Source organism: Dendroctonus ponderosae, unplaced genomic scaffold, assembly GCF_020466585.1.
Source record: "Dendroctonus ponderosae isolate FM_Combo_2020 unplaced genomic scaffold, Dpon_F_20191213v2 Dpon_F_20191213_1, whole genome shotgun sequence".
Taxonomy (NCBI): domain Eukaryota; kingdom Metazoa; phylum Arthropoda; class Insecta; order Coleoptera; family Curculionidae; genus Dendroctonus; species Dendroctonus ponderosae.
Window position 1 is genome coordinate 37,641,631 of NW_026017110.1, and position 9,081 is coordinate 37,650,711.

Genomic DNA, 9,081 nt, shown 5'->3' on the forward strand with positions numbered 1-9,081 from the left:
GCGGACTCTGATGAAGTGATAGCAACACGGATTGAAATATCACGCAAAGCTTTTACGACATGGAAACCTGTTCTATGTAACAGAATTATGTCAATGCATCTTTGTAAGAGTGGTGCCAGAGCTATGTAAATATACGTCTCTATGTCATCTCTATATTACACGTCATGAACGAATAGAGATGGCGGCGCTTAAGTAAGCCCACCCACGGCTGCCTCTGGTGGAACGTCGAGGTACCAGGAGCTAAGGGCGTTGCCGGGGGTTGTACTGATGTCGAAGGTACGCACAATTTAGTTTTTTGTTCGATAGTTCTACGCACCAGGCCAGCAATTGTTTATACTCGATTAAGATTGAATAAAGTTGTTTATTAGTTTAAACGGCCTTTTATTAACACCGAACCGTGTACTCGTGGTAAAACGGGTAGTTTTGCGACGGGGCACCCGACAAGCGGCTTGAGATGTTATGTGTGGTCTGTCCTACTCTATGGCTGCGTCATGGACGACGAGAAAAGGCCACAACAATGAATAGAATTAGAAATAGCCAAATTCTAAAAATACCGTGAGTCTCGCATACTACAAATGAGGATGTCCTCAGAATGATGGACACGGAACTACAACTGCTGAACATTATGAAAAGGAGAAAAACGGAATACTTTGGACATATAATTAGAGGACCTAAAAACCAGCTATTGCGCCTCATAATACAGGGACAAGTCGATGGTAAAAGGTGTAAAGGGCGAAAAAAGCTATCCTGGCTACGCAATATTAGGCAATGGTGTGGTCTTCCAGCCGGGGAACTATTTCGAGCTGCATCTGATAAAGGCGAATTCCAAGAAATCGTAAACATGATGATAGCCAACGTCTGAGACAGACAAGGTACCTGAAGAAGCAAGAGAAGAAGAAGAAGAAGAAGAAAGGACTGGAATTAGTTGCGAATACCATACATTTAAGAACTTGTCACATACCTAAAGTCTTCTGATCACATTGCAAAGCAGAGCACACCTAGAAATTTTCAATTTGTACAACAGATAAGGTAACATGTATAGAAAAACAGCCTGCAATTTCCGTAGAGAACCAAGTTTATTGTCACACGCTAAATATTCTTCGGGATTAAAATCTTTAAAAATGTATGATTGTTCAAGTTTTGGTCGATATAATTACATTAAAAAAACTTTAAATATATAATTTTGTTATAATAAAGTTTGTTCAAGAAGTTTTATACAAAGATCTCGATTTTTAAATAGGAAATCAGATCGATATAGTTTTAGTTTTTAAAGCCGCATGTTAATATAGTGTTGTTTTTATACAAAAAAAGTCTTCAACTAAATGTGGCTTTCCGATCAAAACCATTTTATCCACCAAATTCTCTTTGTTGCAGCTTGATATTCAATTTCTTCAGAGATTCTCTAATACTGTCAATAATTGCATGTTTTTTCAATTTAATTTCGGAATTCTCCTCCCGAATGCTGTAGACCTTTTGCCAGCAATTATGAAGATCGTCCTTGAGCGACGGAAAATAAACGAAAAATTCTTCCGACGATAAAGTATCAATTTGATCAGCGATTTCTTTGACATGATCATCTAGTAGTAACAGATCTTTCGGGTACTGAATTTGCGCCATCTCTTCCGGCACACTGTTCAGTTTATTGCAATTTTTAAGATTGGTTGTAACAGGTTTGACGGATTTATTTTCTGAACTATTTCCAACTGGTTCCGAATAAACACTGGTGTCGCTGAACTCTAAGTCGACAACTTCTGTAAATTCTGCACCATATCTGGATGATGATATTGATCGTAAACGTTTGTGTGAAGAAGAGTGGCTGTGACCCATGGCCTGCGATAAAATAATAAATAATGAGAAAAATACAATTATTATATTATGATAGAACAACATTAAATATTACGATGACCAGGGTCAGAATGCTGTTTGTGAAACGAGAAAAAATAAGGCAATAAGAGATTGTTCTCTATCTTGGTATCGCAATTTTATAATGAAATGTAAGGTCATGATGAAACCAGCTACGTATGTGGATCTTCTCAAGACATCTGTAAGGTGAACCATCAAAAAGTAGCCTGGAAGGTTATAGCTGTAACTTCACCCTCTTAGTTTGTCAGAGATGCGAGTATATGAGGCGGATGAATAGAGAGAGAGACGAGAGCGAGTCAAATACAACAAAACCTAAAAATAAAAACCAGTAAGATTTTGACATTGTTAGAAAAAAGTTTTATGTGCAGACATCTCGGCAGTTTTATTTAACGAACCCGTCGACGGCCCTTTGAAACGGGTAGTTTCTTTTGGTGCACGACACAACATTAAGCGACCGTGACAGGACATTTTCTGGAAAAAAATAGTGGAACTTTTCGGTCTGTGCATAAACAGTTAAACACCTGTGTAACTCTGAACAGTGTGTGGAAAATCCGTACCAGCATACCTAGTTGAGTTTTGCAAACTTTCACCGAGTTTCAAACTTGTCGCTTTAACCTCGAAACTTTGAGTGATTTTGAATCGGGTTTGCAAAACGTTTATCACGGCTACGGGACTTGAAGTTACAAAAAAAGCCATACCGCGTACCGGAGTGCGTTTACACGAACCGCAAACGAACTAGAAGTGGAGTTACAGTCGGAAAATCCTGACAAAGATTTTATACAAGTTTCCCTCGAAATGTTACAGTCAAAATTCGACTGTCTGAGCAAAATTGACTGAGAACTGTATGACCTGTTGTTGGAAACATCGACAGCCGCCGAACTTGAATCTGATATAGAAAGCTGTGATGTCTATACCAAGAAATTCACTACACTGCGGCTGAAATGTAACAAGCTTCTTGAATCAGGCGCCYTAACTGGAAGTAGTGACAACAGAGGGGCTGATGGAAGAAGTACCGTCAGTTTCGAAGATAACTACACAGGTATGCGTAAATTTAGACTTCCTCGAATTGAGTTCAAACACTATGACGATAGCATTAAAGGCTGGTTGGCTTTTTGGGCTCAATTTAAAAAGGTTTATCAAGATGAAAGTATAGACAACCATGATAAAATTGAATACTTAATTCAGGCAACTTTACCTGGAAGTCGTGCCCGACAACTTATTGAAAGCTATCCCGCCATGAGTGAGAACTATAATAAAATTATAGAAAGCATGCAAAGTAGATTCGGAAGGGAGGACTTTCAAATAGAGGTATATGTTAGGGAGTTATTAAAGTTGATTTTAACCAACACAACCTCTAAACAAAAGTTGGAGATAAGCAGTCTGTATGATTAAATTGAAACTCAATTGCGAGCTTTGGAGACACTGGGGATAACAACTGACAAATGTTCGGCCATGTTGTATCCATTGATAGAGTCTTGTTTACCCCAGGATTTACTTAGGGTCTGGAAACGTTCAGCTATTTTTAATAGCCCTGCTAGTGGTGAGGACCCAACTGACTCTTCATTGGAAGTTTGTCTAAAGCGACTTATGCTTTCCTCAAACAAGAGGTGGAAAATGAGCAGCGCATTTGTTTAGCAGCTGCAGGTTTTGGTTTAGCCGGTGGTACGAGGTCATCTGGAGGAGACTATGCTGCACAAAGACGGGGAAAAGACAGACTTCATAACGAACCAACTGCTTTGGGTCTTGTTAATGCAGAGAGTGGTCGCACTAGTCGCTGTCTGTTTTGTTCAGGTACTCACTTGTCCGAGGCCTGTTTTAAAGCCCAAAGAATGAGCTTGGAACAACGGAAAGAAGTGGTTGCTAAACGGAGAGCCTGTTTTCGTTGTCTGAAAATTCAGTCACCAGTCGAAACAGTGTAAGGGCAGGATGAGATGTTTGTTATGTAGTCGTTCTTACGTTTCTTTAATGTGCTCTGAGCTACCCGCAACAACTAAGCAGGAAGGTGGAAATGACAAGCAGGGTGAACCATCCACGTCGGACGAACCAAATGGTAGTCATCTTAGGGAACATACGCTAGCTAATCACACGTCTACTCAAGTATTTTTGCAAACGCTGCGGGTGACCATAAAAGTAGATAGAGGTTCGAAAGTAGTTAGGGCTCTGGTATATACTGGTTCACAACGGTCATATATACTGAAGGATACTGCCACACAGCTTTACTGTCAACCCAAAAGAGCGGAAAAGGTTGTTGAAGAGCGTTGAAAAGAATCAGAGCGTTTGTTGCTTATCTTAGTGACACTTATAAATTCCATGGCTCGAGTAGACAATTGACCAAATGAAATTGAAGTTTTTCCTGCATCTCTGCTACCCATACATAGACCGATCAAAAACTTCTGATATACCGACTAAATAAGAAATATGCTTTTATATCACTGAATTAAACAAAGCTCTGGGCTACAATTTGTGATAGGCAAAACCTGCCAGCTTCTTCCGAGGAAACCAATATGTAGCAGCACTATTCGACTCACTAATTCGTGCTTTCTTTTTGCACGAAAGATTATTCCTACACTGGGCAAACTATCTGAAGATGCCGCTTGTAACAGACAAAAAATATATAATAAATAAGATTAAATAATTATCGTTTATATAATAGAAGCGCCCTGGCATGATTATTAATTATTTCACAAGGTAACTGACAGCTCTCAGCATTCCTTTGGCATTTGATTGCCTTAAAAATGGCCACTTTCGTCATGGCAACTAAGAGTGACAGGATTTTTAATACTGAATATGACAAAATTATAAAAAATGGGGGTTTTCGTTAAAAAAATATATTTTGGGCGGTTTTCTCAACTGTATTTTGAAACTTATTTTTTTAACAATTTGTATTAATAGTTTTCGAAATGGTTTCAAAATTCCATTAAAGAAAGTCCTTTTCAACAATAAATGCTACTCAAAATAAGTATGACAATTTCTTTTATAGGAAAAATGAATAATTATTCGAGTGGCTGCAACAATCATTTTTTACATAAAATTCCAAATATATCAAAAACGGTTAGACGGCTACAGGAAATTGTATATGAAATATATTTAGAATTTGGACTAGAATTCCAAATGTAATAATATACATATAGGGTGTTACATTTAAAATAAGCAAGTGGATACCTACTTCCGGTATAACCGGAAGTGTGGTAATTTTGAAAATACTTTAGACCGCTTGCCCCCAATGACCTTGGCACACTGTCACAAATTTTTCCTAATTACAGTTTGTCAGATATCGATGGTGGCGGTTCCCGGAGGGACACCCTGTATACATCGGTAAGGAAGGGGCAAAACAGGCGAGAGCACATCAATAGTACAGAAATAACCGGTGCTGTAGGAGCATGCAGCAGAAGAACTGCGGCTAAGATAGAAATTCTGAAAGCCTACATAAAGACCACTCAAGGTTTCAACCTGACCACAAAGAGCAAGTAAATATCAAACCTTAAATAGTACATGTCTTATTGAGAATTTTGAAAGAAGAACTAACAAAGACCCCAATTCCACTCTCCGAAATATCAATTGTTAAATCTGGTAAAAGCCAGGACCAAACCGAATGAACATGAACATTACATATAAATATTTAAAGATGAGTAAATTACTTTCACCGGGATACGAAAGTGGCATTAGTCGAATTGCTATTGTCGTCGAACTCAACAATCTTGTGGCACCTCTTTAAGGTGTCATAAACGAAAGGAACTAGGTATAACATTCTCTTGATCATAGACCCAACCCATTGACCTTCCGAGCACTCCAAAATCTCAAACCTACCGGACTCTTTTTGTCACATTTCAATGAAATAACGGTTATTAGATATTAGAATCAGGATTGGAATGTTTTTTGAGCACTCATATCTCAAAAGATTGGAAAAACATTTCATCACGTCCATGTAGCGACAGAATTTCAATAATGTTCTTTTAGTAGCTTTATTGAAAAAAACACAAATCTAAAAATGCGACTTCGAAGAAGCAACAGAAACCTTAACAATGCTAATATGTAGATGCAATATGTAAAGCCCACTATCACTCTAGCTGGAAAACACGCAAGTCTTCAGATTTCAAAGCCTGACAAAATAAGATGCCGTCTTGGAAGTGGATGATACCAAATACAACATGCTCAGCAAAAGCCTAAAACAGCATTTTTAGCTCAGTGTAGAAATGATAAAGTAAATAAACTCTTTCCTTGCGACATAAATTTCACGCTTAACCAACTGAGAACCCAATCCTGACCACGGTATAAGAGCCACTGATGATGACTCAGAAATGATCAGAAAAGAATCAGAGCGTTTGTTGCTTATCTTAGTGACACTTATAAATTCCATGGCTCGAGTAGACAATTGGCCAAATAAAATTGAAATTTTTCCTGCATCTCTGCTACCCATACATAGACCGATCAAAAACTTCTGATATACCGACTAAATAAGAAATATGCTTTTATATCACTGAATTAAACAAAGCTCTGGGCTACAACTTGTGATAGGCAAAGCCTGCCAGCTTCTTCCGAGGAAACCAATATGTAGTAGCACTATTCGACTCACTAATTCGTGCTTTCTTTTTGCACGAAAGATTATTCCTACACTGGGCAAACTATCTGAAGATGCCGCTTGTAACAGACATTAGTATTCTTTCACTATCGTTCGCAGTATATCAAATGCTGCTTCCAAGACTTTTAAAACTACCATTGAACAAAAAAATAAGTAATTCCAAATGATCCGATCAGCGTTCAAAAAACGCGTTAAATTATTGAACAGATATACAGAGCAGCTCATCAAATATCCGAAGTTTTTGCAATAAAATTTACTGTCGTGGCCTATTTCTTAATGTAAATTTAATCTAATCATCGATCGTGTGGGGATTTCAAAACTTTTATGCTAAATGAAAGCTGATTTATCTCAGTTCTTCGTAATACTACAATGATATTTGATCATACACTGTTTTGAGTCAGAGGTAATGAGACGCTCTATCAAAGTTTAAAAAGTTTAAGAAAGTTACCTACGGTTGATCAATTAAACTTTACAGCTGCTATACCTACTGCTGACATACCTGCTGATGTATTGATTTCAACCTTGATGTCCAAACAGAAAAACCTTGTCCAAGCATCTGCAGTTGTGATGCAAAATGTATTAAGCACGACGCTGTTTCTAAGTGGCGAATTGCACTAGATAACTTACAACCGAAAAATGTGTCCTTTTCCATGCAAAAGAACGACTGCCCGCCATTTACACTTAATAGGATTCCAAAGCCCCCGGACATAGCAACAAAATAGTTAGGGATGTATAAGGTTATTGATTGAACTTTGGCCACCCCGTTTTAACATCTAATTTGAAAATTAGAGAAAAATATTTAATTCCAAAGTTGTAGATATTAACGTCTAGTTTACTTTAAGATAATACCAATTAATACAGGGTGTCTCAACTTCAAGTGATAAACCAAACTTACCCTTTTAATATCTACAACTTTTGAATTTAACATTTTTGTTTTAATTTTTAAGGTAGATGTTAAAGCGGGGTGGCCAAAGTTCAATCAATAACCCTGTACATCGATGTACGTCTGACGTGGAAAAAGCGCGGCATTCAAGCGCAAAGAAGTGAATTTAAGGTTGACAAAGATGCACTTAATTGCTAATAAGTCAATAACTGAAACATAGAATGAATGCTATACCGTTGTAAGGAGACTTTAGTACCGACGTTAATAATACAACAACCTACTCATTGGAGTTGTGAACCATTTTTTTGTATTGATATGAAACATCCTAATCGCACATAGATGTTGCATCGTGCCGATTTATTTAATATCCCTTAATAAATTTTCTAAGCCTTCCTTGGAATGCCCTATCGCAGAAAATGACAGAAAGCATTCAAACCGCTACTAAACAGATATGCATGAGATTAAAACAGAAAACATCAAAGCTTCAACACAATCGAGCTAATGGAGAAACGAAGAAATACGAACAGATATCGAAATGAATACATTGAAAGCATGACAAAATCATTCACAAAAAAAACCGAAAAGATATCATCATCAAAACACAATAGAAGATAATAAGAACATGAGTGTATTAAGATCCAAGCTATCAAAGGGTAAGGTGAAAATATGTAAAATGGGACATAAAACATAAACAGGGAATAATACTGAACATCAAAAGCTAAATCAACAACGTTGATTCAAAACTTCTACCAAGATTTATACAGTTCAATAACCTCAGAAACAAAAAACCAGCCACAAACGATTACGAGCGTAGGCTCCGAAGAGATCCCGGATATAGATAGAGCAGAAGTAATGTTAGTGCTCAGACAAATGAAGAACAGGAAATCACTTGGGGAAGATCGAATAACAACTGAAATTATTAAAATGGGGGGAGATATATTAGAAGAGGCAATCAGAATACTTATCCTGTGTATTCACCAAGGAAAGATCCCCAGAACATGGCAAAACACAGAAGTTATTTTGCTCTTCAAGAAGGGCGATACCGCAAATATGGAAAACCATCGACCAATAAGTCTCCTTCACAAGCTTCGCACCTTCACAAGCTTCTGACAAAGATTTTTACAAACCGCCTGTCAAAGAAATTCGACTTTTACCAACCAGTTGAACGGGCAGGTTTCCGAACAGGTTTTAACATAACAGACCACCTACCAACAATCCACCACCTAATTGAGAAAAGTATTGAATATAATATACCTCTTCATATGGCATTTATAGACATGTTTAGACCAGACGCACAAGGCATTTGACTCGATAGAAACATAGGCGTTTCTAACAGCAATGGGCACAGCCAAAATAGATACAAGATAATCCACCCTCATAAAGTACATCCACGAAAATACAATACAATCAACAGAGACGTTCGTCAAGGGACACTATCTCACCCAAATTGGCCCTGGAAGATGTATTTAAGAAGTTGCACTGGGAAGCAAGATGTATAAATGTCGACGGAGTATACTTAAATCACCTAGGCTTCGCCGATGATATTGTAACGGAAATGGCCTGGGGTACTCACGTTTGGAATGGGAGGATCGAAATTCATGGAATTTCAGTAAATGGGAGCCCCATTTGCGCCCCATTTACTGTCAAGTATGACACTGACAAGCGGGAAATTTCGCACCTGGTCTGGAGATTTCGAGAACCTTCTGGGTTACCTGGAGGAAACGATATAAGCGGCGACGAGAACCAAAAGGGGGGG

At 37.9% G+C, this 9,081-nt stretch overlaps 1 long non-coding RNA gene across 1 annotated transcript in view; it reads right to left on the bottom strand.

The window, feature by feature from the left end:
* Positions 1 to 1,057: 1,057 nt before the first annotated feature.
* Positions 1,058 to 9,081, bottom strand: part of LOC125503976 — a 12,193-nt gene continuing 4,169 nt past the window's right edge. The window contains exon 2 of the long non-coding RNA XR_007281210.1: positions 1,058 to 1,830. This is a non-coding gene — a long non-coding RNA (uncharacterized LOC125503976). The remainder of the gene's footprint in view (positions 1,831 to 9,081) is intronic.